This window comes from Haematobia irritans, chromosome 5 (assembly GCF_050003625.1).
Source record: "Haematobia irritans isolate KBUSLIRL chromosome 5, ASM5000362v1, whole genome shotgun sequence".
In the NCBI taxonomy this organism is placed as follows: domain Eukaryota; kingdom Metazoa; phylum Arthropoda; class Insecta; order Diptera; family Muscidae; genus Haematobia; species Haematobia irritans.
The window spans coordinates 20,504,274-20,518,883 of NC_134401.1; positions in this window are offsets into that span (position 1 = coordinate 20,504,274).

The window sequence follows — 14,610 nt, forward strand, 5'->3', positions numbered from 1 at the left end:
AATTTTGACAAAATTTCCTATAGAAATAAAATTCTTACAAGACTTTCTATGGAAATACAATTTTGGCACAATTTTATATAGAAATAAAATGTTGACAAAATTTTCTATAGAAAAAAGTTTTGACATTTTCTATAGAAATAAAATTTTGACAAAATTTGGGATTTTGATTAAGTAGATTTGTGGTAAAATTTTCTATAGAAATAAAATTTTGACAATATGTTCTATAGAAATAAAATTTTGAAAAAAAATCTATAAAATAAAATTTTACCAATATTTTCTATAGAAATAAATTTTTGACAAAATTTTCTATAAGAATAAAATTTTGACAAAATTTGGGATTTTTAATATAGTAGATTTGTGGTAAAATTTTCTATAGAAATAAAATTTTGACAATATGTTCTATGGAAATAAAATTTTGAAAAAAATTTCTATAAAAATAAAATTTTGACCAAATTTTCTTTAAAAATAAAAATTTAACAAAATTTTCTACTGAAATAAAATTTTGACAAAATTTTCAATAGAAAAAAAAGGTTGACAAAGTTTTCCATTGCAATAAAATGTTGACAAATTTTTTATAGAAATAAAATTTTGATAGAATTTTCTATAGAAATAAAATGTTGAAAAAATTTGGGATAGATTTGGGTAGACTTGTGGTAAAATTTTCTATACAAATAATTTTTTTACAAAATTTTCTATAGAAATTAAACTTTGCCAAAATTTTCTATAGAAATAAAATTTTGACAAAATTTTCTATAGAAATAAAATTTTGACAAAATTTTCTATAGAAATAAAATTTTGACCAAATTTTCTATAGAAATAAAATTTTGACAAAATTTTCTATAGATATAAAATTTTGACAACATTTTCTATAGAAATAATTTTTTTACAAAAATTTCTATAGAAATAAAACTATGCCAAAATTTTCTATAGAAATAAAATTTTGACAAAATTTTCTATAGATATAAAATTTTGACAAAATTTTCTATAGATATAAAATTTGACAACATTTTCTATAGAAATAAAATTTTGTCAAAATTTTCTATAAAAATAAAATTTTGACAAAATTTTCTATAGAAATAAAATTTTGACACAATTTTCTATAGAAATAAAATTTTTACAAAATTTGGGATTTGTGGTAAAATTTTGACAGTATGTTCTATGGAAATAAAATGTTGAAAAAAATTTCTATAAAAATAAAATTTTGACCAAATTTTCTTTAGAAATAAAATTTTAACAAGATTTTCTACAGAAATAAAATGTTGACAAAATTTTCCATAGAAATAAAATGTTTGCAAAGTTTTCCATAGCAATAAAATGTTGACAAAAGTTTTTATAGAAATAAAATTTTGATAAGATTTTCTATAGAAACAAAATGTTGGCAAAATTTGGGATTTTTAATGTGGTAGATTTGTGGTAAAATTTTCTATAGAAATGAAATTTTGACAATATGTTCTATGGAAATAAAATTTTGGCAAAAATTTCTATAAAAATAAAATTTTGACATAATAGAAAAATGAAATTTTGGCAAAATTTTCTACAGAACTAAAATTTTGACAAAATTTTCAAAAGAAATAAAATTTTGACAAAGTTTCCCATAGCAATAAAATGTTGACAAAGTTTTCCATAGAAATAACATTTTTGACAAAATTTTCTATAGGAATAAAATTTTGACAAAATTTTCTATAGAAATAAAATTTAGACAAGATTTGGGATTTTTAATTTGTGGTAAAATTTTCTATAGAAATAAAATTTTAACAAAATTTGGAATTTTTTAATTTGGTAGATTTGTGGTAAAATGTTCTTCCAATTTTGGTAGATTATTTTTGGCACGAGTGGCAACCATGGACATAATGGGATATGCTCACACTCTCACGTTTCTCTCCATTAAAAACTAGACCAATACCCTTACAAATGTGTCTAACTCTATCGTTCAACCTCAAATAGTAATTAAAAATCCGTAGTTTTTTTCTACTCTTTAGATTAGCATGGTAATGATGATGATGCTAGCAATCATTATCATATAGCCTAGGCCAGATCATTAAATCTAAAATGGAATTGAAAAAATTGTTAGAGAAACGCAAAACAACGCCTATAAAAAGACATAAAAAATATTACAGTAAAAAAAAAATTGGAAAATATTCCAACAATTTTCTGAAATTGCAATTTTCATAATTGCTTTGTGTATTGGGGGACATTCTTTAGTTGGCACGAACACACGTACACACACACACATACTGTTACATGTTATGCCGTCAACATGTTAGTTTAATTTGTTTAATGTTGCCTACTTTTAGGCGCTTCTTTTATCCTTCTTTTTTACCTCACATCCTGGTGAATCAGCCATTTGGCCATTGTTCATATTTTGTATATAGGGAAAAAATAAATTAAAATAGATTGAATATATTTTTTAAATTAATTGATATGAAATAAATGGAAACAAAATTTAAATTCAGCTACATCGATCGTATGATACTCTATATATAACCAACCAATAAAAGGAATTTCTGACAGCATTAAAAAAATAGAAAATTAATAGAATTGAAAAACCATTATTTCAGTCCAGCCAATTCACCGGATGTGCACCCTAGGCATAGTCGATTCAGTAGACATACTAACTTTAGCCTAACCAATTCGTCGAACGCACAACTCTCTTAGAGCCGGTCCACTAGGCACCATAAATCTAACTAAGTCAAATAACCGAATGTGTACCTACGTGGAGTCGAAAGAGTAGGTAACTTAAATGTAAATACATGGACATGATCCAGCAAATCTCGCCTGTTAGATATGCGCCTATCTCCAACGCAAAGGAAAAAACTATGGGGACAAGCCTTGACAGAGTAATTTATTCCCAAAACTTTGGGCCTCACCTTCCCCATAGAGATCTCTGGACCTACTGTTCCTCACGGAGACCTTCGAACCTACTGCTTCCACACAGATACCCTAGGGTCTACTATTCCCCACAGAGACCTTCGGACATATTGTTTCCCACTAGGAGCTGGAGTTGCTACCTACGTGGAGTCGAACCAGTAAGCGACCTAAAACACCCAACGCTCTAATACCTGGAAATGCTCCATTGAGTCTCACCTATCTGAGGCGTTTTCCAGAGCAAAGGTAGAACAACTATCGCGGCAAGCCTTGACAGAGATATTCGCTCTTTGATCCACCCCATCGAAGTCGAAGAATCCAGGCGTAGTGCCGTTCTAGGCCGCGTTCCCACCGAAGTCTACACCTTACAGACGCAGTACCGTTTCAGGTACCGTCTGCAGCGAGCCTACTGCTCCCCACAGAGACTTTCAGGACTACTCTCCCACACAGAGATCTTCGGGCCTACCGTTCCTCACACAGACCCTCGGGCCTACCGTTCCCCACAGAGACCTTCGGACCTACTGTTCCTAACAGAGACCTTCGAACCTACTATTCCCCACAGAGACCCTCGGACCTTTTGTTTCCCACTAGCAGCTGGAGTTGCTGCCTACGTGGAATCGAACCAGTAAGCAACCTAAAACACCCAAAGCGCTAAATACTTGGAAATGCTCCATTGAGTCTCGCCTGTCAGATCTGCGCCGTTTTCCAGAGCAAGGGGAGAACAACTATCGCGAGAAGCCTTGACAGAGAGATTCGCTCTCCCCATCGGAGTTGAAGAATTCTCCCCATCGGAGTTGAAGAATTCAGACATAGTGCCGTTCCAGGCCACGTTCGTACCGAAGTCTACATCTTACAGACGCAGTACCGTTTCAGGCAACGTCTGCAGCGAGCCTACTGTTCCCCACAGAGACTTTCAGGACTACTCTCCCACACAGAGATCTTCGGGCCTATCGTTCCTCACACAGACCCTCGGGCCTCCTGTTCCCCACAGAGACTTTCTGATCTACTGTTCCTAATAGAGACCTTCGAACCTACTATTCCCCACAGAGACCCTCGGACCTTTTGTTTCCCACTAGGAGCTGGAGTTGCTGCCTACGTGGAATCGAACCAGTAAGCAACCTAAAACACCCAAAGCGCTAAATACTTGGAAATGCTCCATTGAGTCTCTCCTGTTAGATCTGCGCCGTTTTCCATAGCAAAAGTAGAACAACTATCGCGAGAAGCCTTGACAGAGAGATTCGCTCTTTGATTCTCCCCATCGGAGTTGAAGAATTCAGACGTTGTGCCGTTCCAGGCCACGTTCCTACCGAAGTCTACACCATACAGACGCAGTGCCGTTTCAGGCACCGTCTGCAGCGAGTCTACTGTTCCCCACAGAGACTTACAGGACTACTCTCACACACAGAGATCTTCGGGCCTACCGTTCCCCACACCGACCCTTGGTCCTCCTGTTCCCCACAGAGACCTTCGGACCTACTTTCCCCACAGGGACCTTCGGACCTTTTGTTTCCCACTAGCAGCCGGAGTTTCTGCCTACGTGGAGTCGAACCAGTAAACAACCTAAAATACCCAAAGAGCTAAATTCTTGGAAATGCTCCATTGAGTCTAGCCTGTTAGATAGAACAACTATCGCGAGAAGACTTGACAGAGAGATTCGCTCTTTGATTCACCCCATCGGAGTTGAAGAATTTAGACGTAGTGCCGTTCCATACCACGTTCCTACCGAAGTCTACACCATACAGACGCAGTGCCGTTTCAGGCACCGTCTGCAGCAAGCCTACTGTTCCCCACAGAGACTTACAGGACTACTCTCCCACACAGAGATCTTTGGGCCTACCGTTCCCCACACCGACCCTCGGTCCTCCTGTTCCCCACAGAGACCTTCGGACCTACTTTCCCCACAGGGAACTTCGGACCTTTTGTTTCCCACTAGCAGCCGGAGTTTCTGCCTACGTGGAGTCGAACCAGTAAGCAACCTAAAATACCCAAAGAGCTAAATTCTTGGAAATGCTCCATTGAGTCTCGCCTGTTAGATAGAACAACTATCGCGAGAAGCCTTGACAGAGAGATTCGCTCTTTTATTCACCCCATCGGAGTTGAAGAATTTAGACGTAGTGCCGTTACATGCCACGTTCCTACCGAAGTCTACACCTTACAGACGAAATACCATTTCAGGCCTCGTTTCAGGTACAGATGTCCACATCCCAATAGTACTACAGAGACCTTTGGGCCTACAGTTCCCCACTGATGCTTTCGGGCCTACTGCCCGACTAACATCTTCAGACCTAATATTCCCCACAGACACCTTCGCCTACTGTTCCCCATAGAAACCTTCGTTCCTACTGTTCCCCGAAAACACCTTCGGGCCCAGTGTTCCCATTAGAAACCTTCGTTCCTACTGTTCTCCGAAACCACCTTCAGGCCCACTGCGACCTTCTGGTCTATAGTTCCTCATACATACCTTCGTGCCTTCTGTTCCCTACAGAGACCTTCGGGTGTATAGTTCCTCTACTGAGATCCTCAGATCTACAGTTCGAACACAGAGACCTACGTAGAGTAGAGAAGTTTGCATGCTAGTTGTCAGTGATACTAAAACCGACCGTCAGTGATACTAAAATCGACCCCAAGCGGTTACCGACACCGGAACAACTATCAAACTACTGGCGATACCAAAGCTGAAACCACACCGCTATTGCAACCATCAACTGCAGCAACCCAAAGATGCCCGAAAACAGGAAAAAAAACTTTAATCAACGAACCGTCATTCTCATCAATCACCGATCAACAACGAACAGAACTTCTCATCAAGTACCGAACACCAACAAATTGACCAGAATACCAGTTCCCGATCACCACGAATGGACGAACACACGACATCCCGACCATACAACGAATCAACGTTCCCCACGTTAATCGATCCTCAACGACCTGAACATCTCATGAACTACGGACTTCTTACGAATCAAATCTTCATCGATCATTTTCACCTCCCCGCCAACCATCTGCAAATCCATCGACATCCGATCATCTCGCCTTCATCTAACAGCGACCGAAACCCTCAACTACCGAACACCTCATCTACAAATCGAAGAAATCCCGACTGCCTACTCTCCATCAGATCCTGATAATACTGGAGTAATTATCATATATCACATAAGTGGAGAGATAATCCGGAGAATCGGACACCCAGAAGGCGACTGAGCTTATCTCCGCTCGCTAGAAAACCACGTTACAGTACGTCTTACAGGCGCCGTTCTAGGTCACGTCTCAACCATAGAACCATCTCGTACTTCTTGTAGACTCAGAGGCGTCCCAGGCCACGTCACCCTCGGTGAAGTCATCACCTCCAAATGGATTCATAGCATACAAGTGTATTTAATCTTCGTCAAATGGCCAAAAAAAATCAGTGAAGTCTACGTTTTCTGTGGCGAACCCTTCCCCTGCGTACATACGGGGAAACCTATCGCTACAATACGACGGTTCACACCTTCCACCTTGCCGAGGTCAACCTGCTATCATCTCATCCATTGTGGGACTTCTTTTGCTCTAAAAAGCCACTCTCTGAGTACAAATTTTTGGAGTCGCCTTGGCTACGAATTTCCAGACCTCGAGAGCACGAATTTTCTTGACGAGTTGAAAACTGTACAGCATCGCAGGATCAAGCGGACTTTAACTTTATGTCTCATATAAAGACTGATAAATTGATTTAGGGACAATCGATATCCTCAATTTCGTCCAGACCAATGTTATTACTTTATGACCTCATAGTAATATAAGTTAGAAAAATTGCTATTAAAATTTTATTTTTATTCCCATAGTATATTTTTAAAAAATTTAATTGCTAATATATTTTTACTTAAATATATTGTTTTTCATTATTTCCAACTATATTCATTTCTATGAATGTGTAGCGAAAAATTACTCTCTCACCAACACACAAACACATGGGAAGAAATTTAAATGGATTCATTTGATGTTTGTGTGTGCTTGCATGAGAGTGAGTGTGCATGTGACAGTTTTGTAATTTGTTATAGCATTCTTTTAGGCGGCATTAGCCACAACCACCTTTATATGGGACAAATGGTAAAAACTGAATAACAACGAAAAATCACACAAAACAATCATGAATACAACACCAACAACAAAGCAAAAGAAAAAAAAAAACTACATACAATTGCAATTTTTAGCGTAATGACTTTTTAAAATTGTAATTTGGATTTTAGCGTTTTTTTTTGTGGTTCTTTCACTAGTCCATTCAATTGCTTTTGTCTAAACCAAGGGATTTTATTGGTATATACGAAAAAACACACACACACTCAACCAAATTTTTGTTTTGCATGATGTATTATTGCTGAAATTGCAAAAGTTAATAAATGTTAAATATATATGTGGGCTAGGGTAAAAAATTAAAGGGATAATATTTCTTTATACATTTTTCTTTGTTTTGGAAATGTCTGAAGCGAAGAAAAGGCTTGAAATGTAATCAAATTGCAGATATTTTGATTTATTCCAAACTTAAAAAGACTTAGTTTCCATTTTTAAGAAACATAAAGAATTAAAAAAAAATATGTTTCTAATTAACGAAAAGCTTAGAATAAATCAAAATACAACAATATTGATAGCATTTATATTTGAAGTATTACGTTTCTTCACTTGAAGTATTTAAAAAAAAATCCAAAACAAGATGAAAATCGTTTGTTTAAAAATTGCCTCACGTGAATTTTAGGATAATAAAGCTGATATTTTATTTTATCCAAAAACCAAAAGAAAAATTCAAATGATAAGAGTTACAAAAATCAATGTTCATTGGACATTATTTTAAGCCAGAAATAAGCTTGATTGTAAACAGCATTAAAAACCTGAAATGTGGATTTTTGAAAACGAATTTTAATTAAACAAATATAAAATTAAAAAAACACAATTAAATTAAATACAATTGATTATAATTTTTTTTAATAATACCTCAAGTGAAAACTACTAAAAAACTGAGATTTGTATAGCAAAAAAAATTGACAAAATTTCATATATATAGAACATCAATGTTATTTAAAACTAGCGTAACCCGGCCCGCTTCGCTGCGCCTTCCGAAGCGTATTTGGAGGAACATTTTGCGTTAACTTAGTCAACTATATCGTTCGTGCTGAAAACAAATTCGAAAAGATTTGAATTCTGTTAAACAAATCGATCTGCTTGATTTTCCGTTTATAGGTACAAATACGGCGGGAGAGGGTGTACCCTTACCTCCAAATTTTTTTAATAATGTTCTGTATTCAAGTAGTTGGACAATATTCTATATTTATTGTGAATTTTAAGTGTGGTTTGTCAAGGAAAGGTATCCTTTTCCTCAACATATCTGAAAATTAAGTACTATATTATCCAATAAATCGGAAAAAGCAAAAATAGTAAAAAATTTTACCACATTAACATTTGCTAAAATGTTGGAAAATAATGCACCCTCTACGTTGGCTGCCAATTTCATGTAAATTTAAGTTCTTTACTAAAAAGAAGTCTGGCAGAAGCCTGTGCAAAAATCATAAAATTATGTACCGAGTTCCCATTTACGGACAACTTTCAATTTAAGAAAAAAAAAACGGACAAAAGGGAACCCTCTCTCCACCTTCGCTCCACTCCGACCTGATATCGGACTATCACGTACCCTATATTAATTTCACAACTACTCAATGGTCCCTACAATTCTATTGAAGTAAATCGACAAATTTTATTTCAATTTTGCCCTTCCCCAACCAGATATCGAAAAATCATATACTAATTTAAAAATCATGTATAAATTTAATCACCTCCTCCCACGTTCCCTGTAAATTTCAAGTAGATCGGCAATGTTTAAATTTTGCTCTATTGTTTTAAAGGGACGTCACTTTCCCCGATACAATATCGACAAACACCGTAGTGAATAGCATCCCTAACCTTTCCTGAAAATTCTTGAAACTTTCCTTCAAGTGTGGGGCAAGGAAGGTTGCCTCTTCGTTCATAACCTTCCCCCACTGCCTATGTAAATTTCAAGAAATCTTAAGAATTGTTGTTTTTTTTTGCAGTTCTAGAGGAGGACCTCCTTCCCGACTAAATATCGAAAAGTGATGTAGCGTATCTTTTGTAAACGTCCCAGAAAATGTCAAGCAAATTATAAGCCTAAAAGGGCGGCCTCTCTTCCGTCCAAATATCACAAAATCAGGTATCAACTATTAATATCGTAACCTCTCCCTAGTCCTCTGTAAATTTCAAGTAACTCGGTAAAAGTTGAATTGTTTCTCTGTATGTACTTAAGAGAAGCGGATGTCTCCCTATGCCCTTTTATTTTTATTAAAAAATTAAGAACCTGATATAAATTTCATAACCCATTTTTCCGTAAAATTTCAGTCGGGGGAGTTTAGTTTTGTTTGTACTTTCAAAAAAAAAATCGGCCAAAGGGGTGGTCTTCCTCCCCGACCAAATATCGAAAAATAATGTAGCGGATTTTTGTCTAGATGCCAACCCCAACATTCAATGAAAATTTCAAGCAAATCGCATAATTTTGTTCCAAGTTTCAAAAATTAGGGCAAGGGGGAGGTCCCCCTCCCCATGCGCATATGAAATCATCGGGTACCCCATATTAATTCCATAACCTCACCACATGTTCTCTGTAAATCTCAGATAATTTAGAGAATTTTAGTTTTTTCACTGTACTGTAAAAAAACAGAGGGGAGGCCCCCCTCCGCTACCAAATATCGAAATAAAAAGTAGCGGATCTTTGTCTAGATGCCAAACCCAACCTTCAATGAAAATTTCAAGCAAATCGGTCGACCTTGGTCCAATTTTCAAAAAGTCCGCCAAAGGGGAGGTCCCCCTCCGCGACCAGGTGTCAAAAAATGAGCTACCCTATTTTCACCGCATGAACGCCCCCTACGATCTCTGAAAGTTTCAAGTAAATCGGTTCAGCCGTTTCGGAGCCAACTCGGAACATACAAACAAACAAATAAATAAACAAACATAGATTGAATTTTATATATAGATAGATATAGAAAAACTTAATGAAAACTCAAAGACATTACCTTAGAAAATTTGTGTTCCTGCTTGGAAAAAAAGAAATAATATGTTCACCGAATTTCCCGTAGTACATTTTTACAAAGTTTCCTATAGAAAAGAAATTTTAACGAAATTTTATACAACGAAGAAATTTTTAAATTTTTTGCAAAATTTTGCAAAATTTTATTTCTATAGAAAATTTTTGCAAAATTTAATTTCTATAGAAATTTTTTGCAAAATTTAATTTCTATAGAAAATTTTTGCAAATTTTTATTTCTATAGAAAATTTTGTTTCTATAGAAAATTTTTGCAAAATTATATTTCTATAGAAAATTTTTGCAAAATTTTATTTCTATAGAAAATGTTTGTAAAATTTTATTTCTATAGAAAATTTTTGCAAAAGTTTATTTCCGTAGAAAATGTTTGCAAAATTTTATTCCTATAGAAAATTTTGTCAAAATTTCATTTCTATAGAAAATTTTTGAAAAATTTTATTTCAATAGAAAATGTTGTCGATTTTTGAATTTCTTTTTATACCCACCACCATGGAATGTTGATGGGGGTATAATAAGTTTTTCATTCCGTTTGTAACACATCGAAATATCGATTTCCGACTATATAAAGTATATATATTCTTGATCAGTGAAAAATTCTAACACGATATAAGCATGTCCGTCTGTCTGTCTGTTGTAACCACGCTACTGCCTTCAATAATGGCGCTACCGTCCTGAAATTTGGCACAGATTCGTTTTTTGTTTGCAGGCAGGTCAAATTCGAAGATGGGCTATATCGGTCCAAGTTTTGATATAGTCCCCATATAAACCGACTTCCCGATTTGGGGTCTTGGGCTTATAAAAACCGTAGTTTTTATCCAATTTGCCTGAAATTGGAAATCCAGAAGTACTTGAGGATCAAAAAAAGGTGTGCCGAAAATGGTGCCCATAGGTCCATGTTTTGGTATATCCCCCATATAGAACGATCTCCCGATTCTGCTTCTTGGGCGTCTAGAAACTGTATTTTCTATCCGATTTGTCTGAAATTGAAAATCTAGAGGTCCGTATCGGTCCATGTTTTGGTATAGCCGCCATATAGACCGATCCAAAAGATGTACTCCCAAAGATGTTCTTTTAAGTACACTGGAAGTTCTTTTAATTCAATTATTTATAAATAGATTTTTACTTATTTTTAATGGGTAAATTATTTTTTTTTTGTTTCAAAAAGGTTAAAAACAGAGTAGTAAAAATTATTGATTCACATCCAAAACACTGAATTCGAATCACAGCGTAAGAAGTGATACAAATTCAGTGCAACGGCTGTTGAAATGGTGGACATCCGTCCTATGACAAGTCCATGTTAAATTCATCGCTTCTGTGCCAATATTGCACTATTTCCGGATCCAAAAAGAACATTTTCACTACTTTTTTGGCGACGCTGAGCTTCTAGAATGATTCATGGTGGTGGGTATTTAAGATTCGGCCCGGCCGAACTTACTGCTGTATATACTTGTTTAATTTAACTCCAATTTCAATTGAAATAATATTGGTGATATCATTTTGTATACTCCTAATTTAATCGTTTCTTTCTGATTTTTCTTAGTTTTTATTACTAAAATGTCAAGCTGTGTACTTTACAAACTGAAAGCCTTCTCGCCCGAAAATATCTAACATCAGGTTTCTACTTAAACAATTCTCTGCTCGGTGCTATCACTATTCTCAACTAACAAAGTCACGACATAATATACTTTCAATCATCTTTTTTCACGAACAAATAAATATGGTAAAAAAATATATATAAAGCCGGCTGAAAAATAAAGGCAATAAAACAAAAACCTAGTATGCAATAACCGGCATTCAATAGTAGTAAAACCCCCCAAGAACAACTCATTCCTATTATCTCACGTTCAAGTTCAAATATCAAAATTTCCAACATAGTGGCCTACTTTGAAATGCCAAGAGCTAGAGAGATATGAAAGTTACTATTTTTTGCCGATATCTGCTATCATTTAGGGGTCTCTAGGCCCACATAGAGACCATAAAATACGCTACAACCACTCCCACTTTTTTCTTTTATCCACCACTCAGGCCTATGGCCATACATCATACGTAAGTGTAAAATGTTTTTATTTGAACAACTGCTGATTGGGAATACCTCAAACAAAATTAACACTCAATAGAAAAATTAATATCAAATAGAATTTCTAATTGTTTCCTAAATAACTATGAATGTGAAAAGTGTGGATAATAAAATAAATATTTTGACTCTCATGTAAATAAACCTTGATTGCTGAGAGATAAGAGATTATGATACTGGGGAGCATTGTCTTCAAAAAAGTTTGTAGATTTTTATAACCAGTGTTAATTTCTTTTTTAATAATATAGAGCAATAGGATCTAATAAAAATTATGATGGGTTTCAGTGTAGAATGTTTGGTTGATAATCAAATAAAATACACCAGGGGAAAATCGTATAAAGAAATTAAATTTTGGGCCAAATTTTCGAAACCAAACAAAACATTTGAAAAGAAACAAATTATGAATTTTCTAAAGCCGAGAAATTTTGTAGAATAATCAAATGGTAAAAAATTATCACAAAATTTTGTATAGGAAAAAACAAAATTGCATATATAGAAAATCAATGTTATTTGTTTCTTAAAGAGATAAATAGGATTTAATAAAATTTATGAAGCATTTCAATATAGAAAAACTTAATGAAAACTCAAAGACAATACCTTAGGAAAAATTGTGCTCCTGCTTGGAATATTTTGACAAAGTTTCCTATAAAATGATAAAATTTCCGATAGGAAAGACATGTTGATAAAAATTTTTCGATAGGAAAGAAATGCTGACAAAATTTCCAATAAGAAAGAAATTACGACAAAATTTTCTACAGACTTTTTTAAAAAATATTTCCTATAGCAAAGACATTTAAAAAACAAAAAATCTAATACAAACAAATTTTGGCTGAATTTCCTAATGCACAGAAATTTTGACAAAATATACTGTAGGAAATAAATCCAAAGAAATTTTAGTTAAATTTCCTAATGCAAATAAATTTTGACAAAATATCCTGTAAGAAATAAATTTTGACAGACTTTATATATGGAAGAGATTTTTAAAAAAATTTTTATAATGAAGAAATTTTGACAAAATTTTATATAAAAATAAATTCAGACAATATTTCTTAAGGCATAGACATTTTGACAAAATCACTTGTAGCAAAAAAAAAAAAATGACAAAATAGCCTAATACAAAGAAATTTTGGCTAAATTTCCTAATAGAAAGAAATTTTGAAAAAAAATATTCAGTAAGAAATAAATTTGACAAATTTTATATGTCATTTTGACAAAATAAATTTAGACAATATTTCTTAAGGCATAGAAATAGCAAAAAAATGACAAAATAGCCTAATACAAAGAAATTTTGGCTAAATTTCCTAATGGAAAAAAGTTTTTACAAAATGTCCTGTAAGAAATAAATTTGATAAATTTTATGTATGATTTTGACAAAATCTCCTGTAGAAAAAATTTTACAAAATTTCCTATAGTAAAGAAATTTTCTAAAATTTCCTAACACAAAAAAATTTTGGGCTAAATTTCCTAATGCAAAGAAATGTTATCAAAATCTCCTGTAAGAAATTAATTTTGACAGACTTTTATATATCAAAGATATTTTGACAAAGCTTCCTATAGCAAAGAAATGTTGGCAAAATTTTCTATAACGAAGAAATTTTTAAAAAATTTTTAAAGCAACGAAATTTTGACAAAATCTACTGTACCAAAAACAAATTGACGAAATTTCCAATACTAAAAAAAAAATTCACAAAATTTTATATAACCGAGAAAGTTTTACAAATTTTCTTAAAGCTAAGAAATTTTGACAAAATCTTCTGTATCAAAAAAAAAAAAAAAATACAAAATTTCCAATACTAATAAAATTTTCAATATATAATGAAAGAAATATTGAAACAAATATCGTGTAAGATTTTTACCAAATGTTCTATAGCAAAGAAATTTATACAAAATTTTAAATATTGAAGAAATTTAGAAAAAATTCCCTAAAGCATAGAAATTTCCAATAGTAAAGAAATTTTCACAAAATTTTATATAACCGAGAAAGTTTTACAAATTTTCTTAAAGCTAAGAAATTTTAACAAAATCTTCTGTATCAAAAAAAAAAAAATTAAAAAATTTCCAATACTAAAGAAATTTTCAATATATAATGAAAGAAATTTTGCAACAAATATCGTGTAAGAAATAAAGTTGACAAAATTTTATATTTCAAAGAGATTTTTACCAAATGTTCTATAGCAAAGAAATTTTTACAAAATTTTCAATATTGAAGAAATTTAGAAAAAATTCCCTAATGCATAGACATTTTGAAAAAAATTTGACAAAATTTCCAATAGCAATGACATTTTCACAAAATTTCCTAATACAAAGACATTTTGACCAAATATCCTGTAAGCAATAAATCTGACAAACTTTTATATATCAAAGAGATTTTGAAAATTTTTCTATAGTAGAGAAATTTTGAAAAAAATGTCTATAATCAAGAAATTTTGACAAAATCTTCTGTAGCAAAAAAAAAAAGTCCAAATTTCCAATAGTAAAGAAACATTCACAAAATTTCCTAATCCACAGAAATTTTGGCTAAATTTCCTATAGTAAGAAATAAATATGATAAACTTTTATATATCAAAGACATTTTTACAAAATGTTCTATAGCAA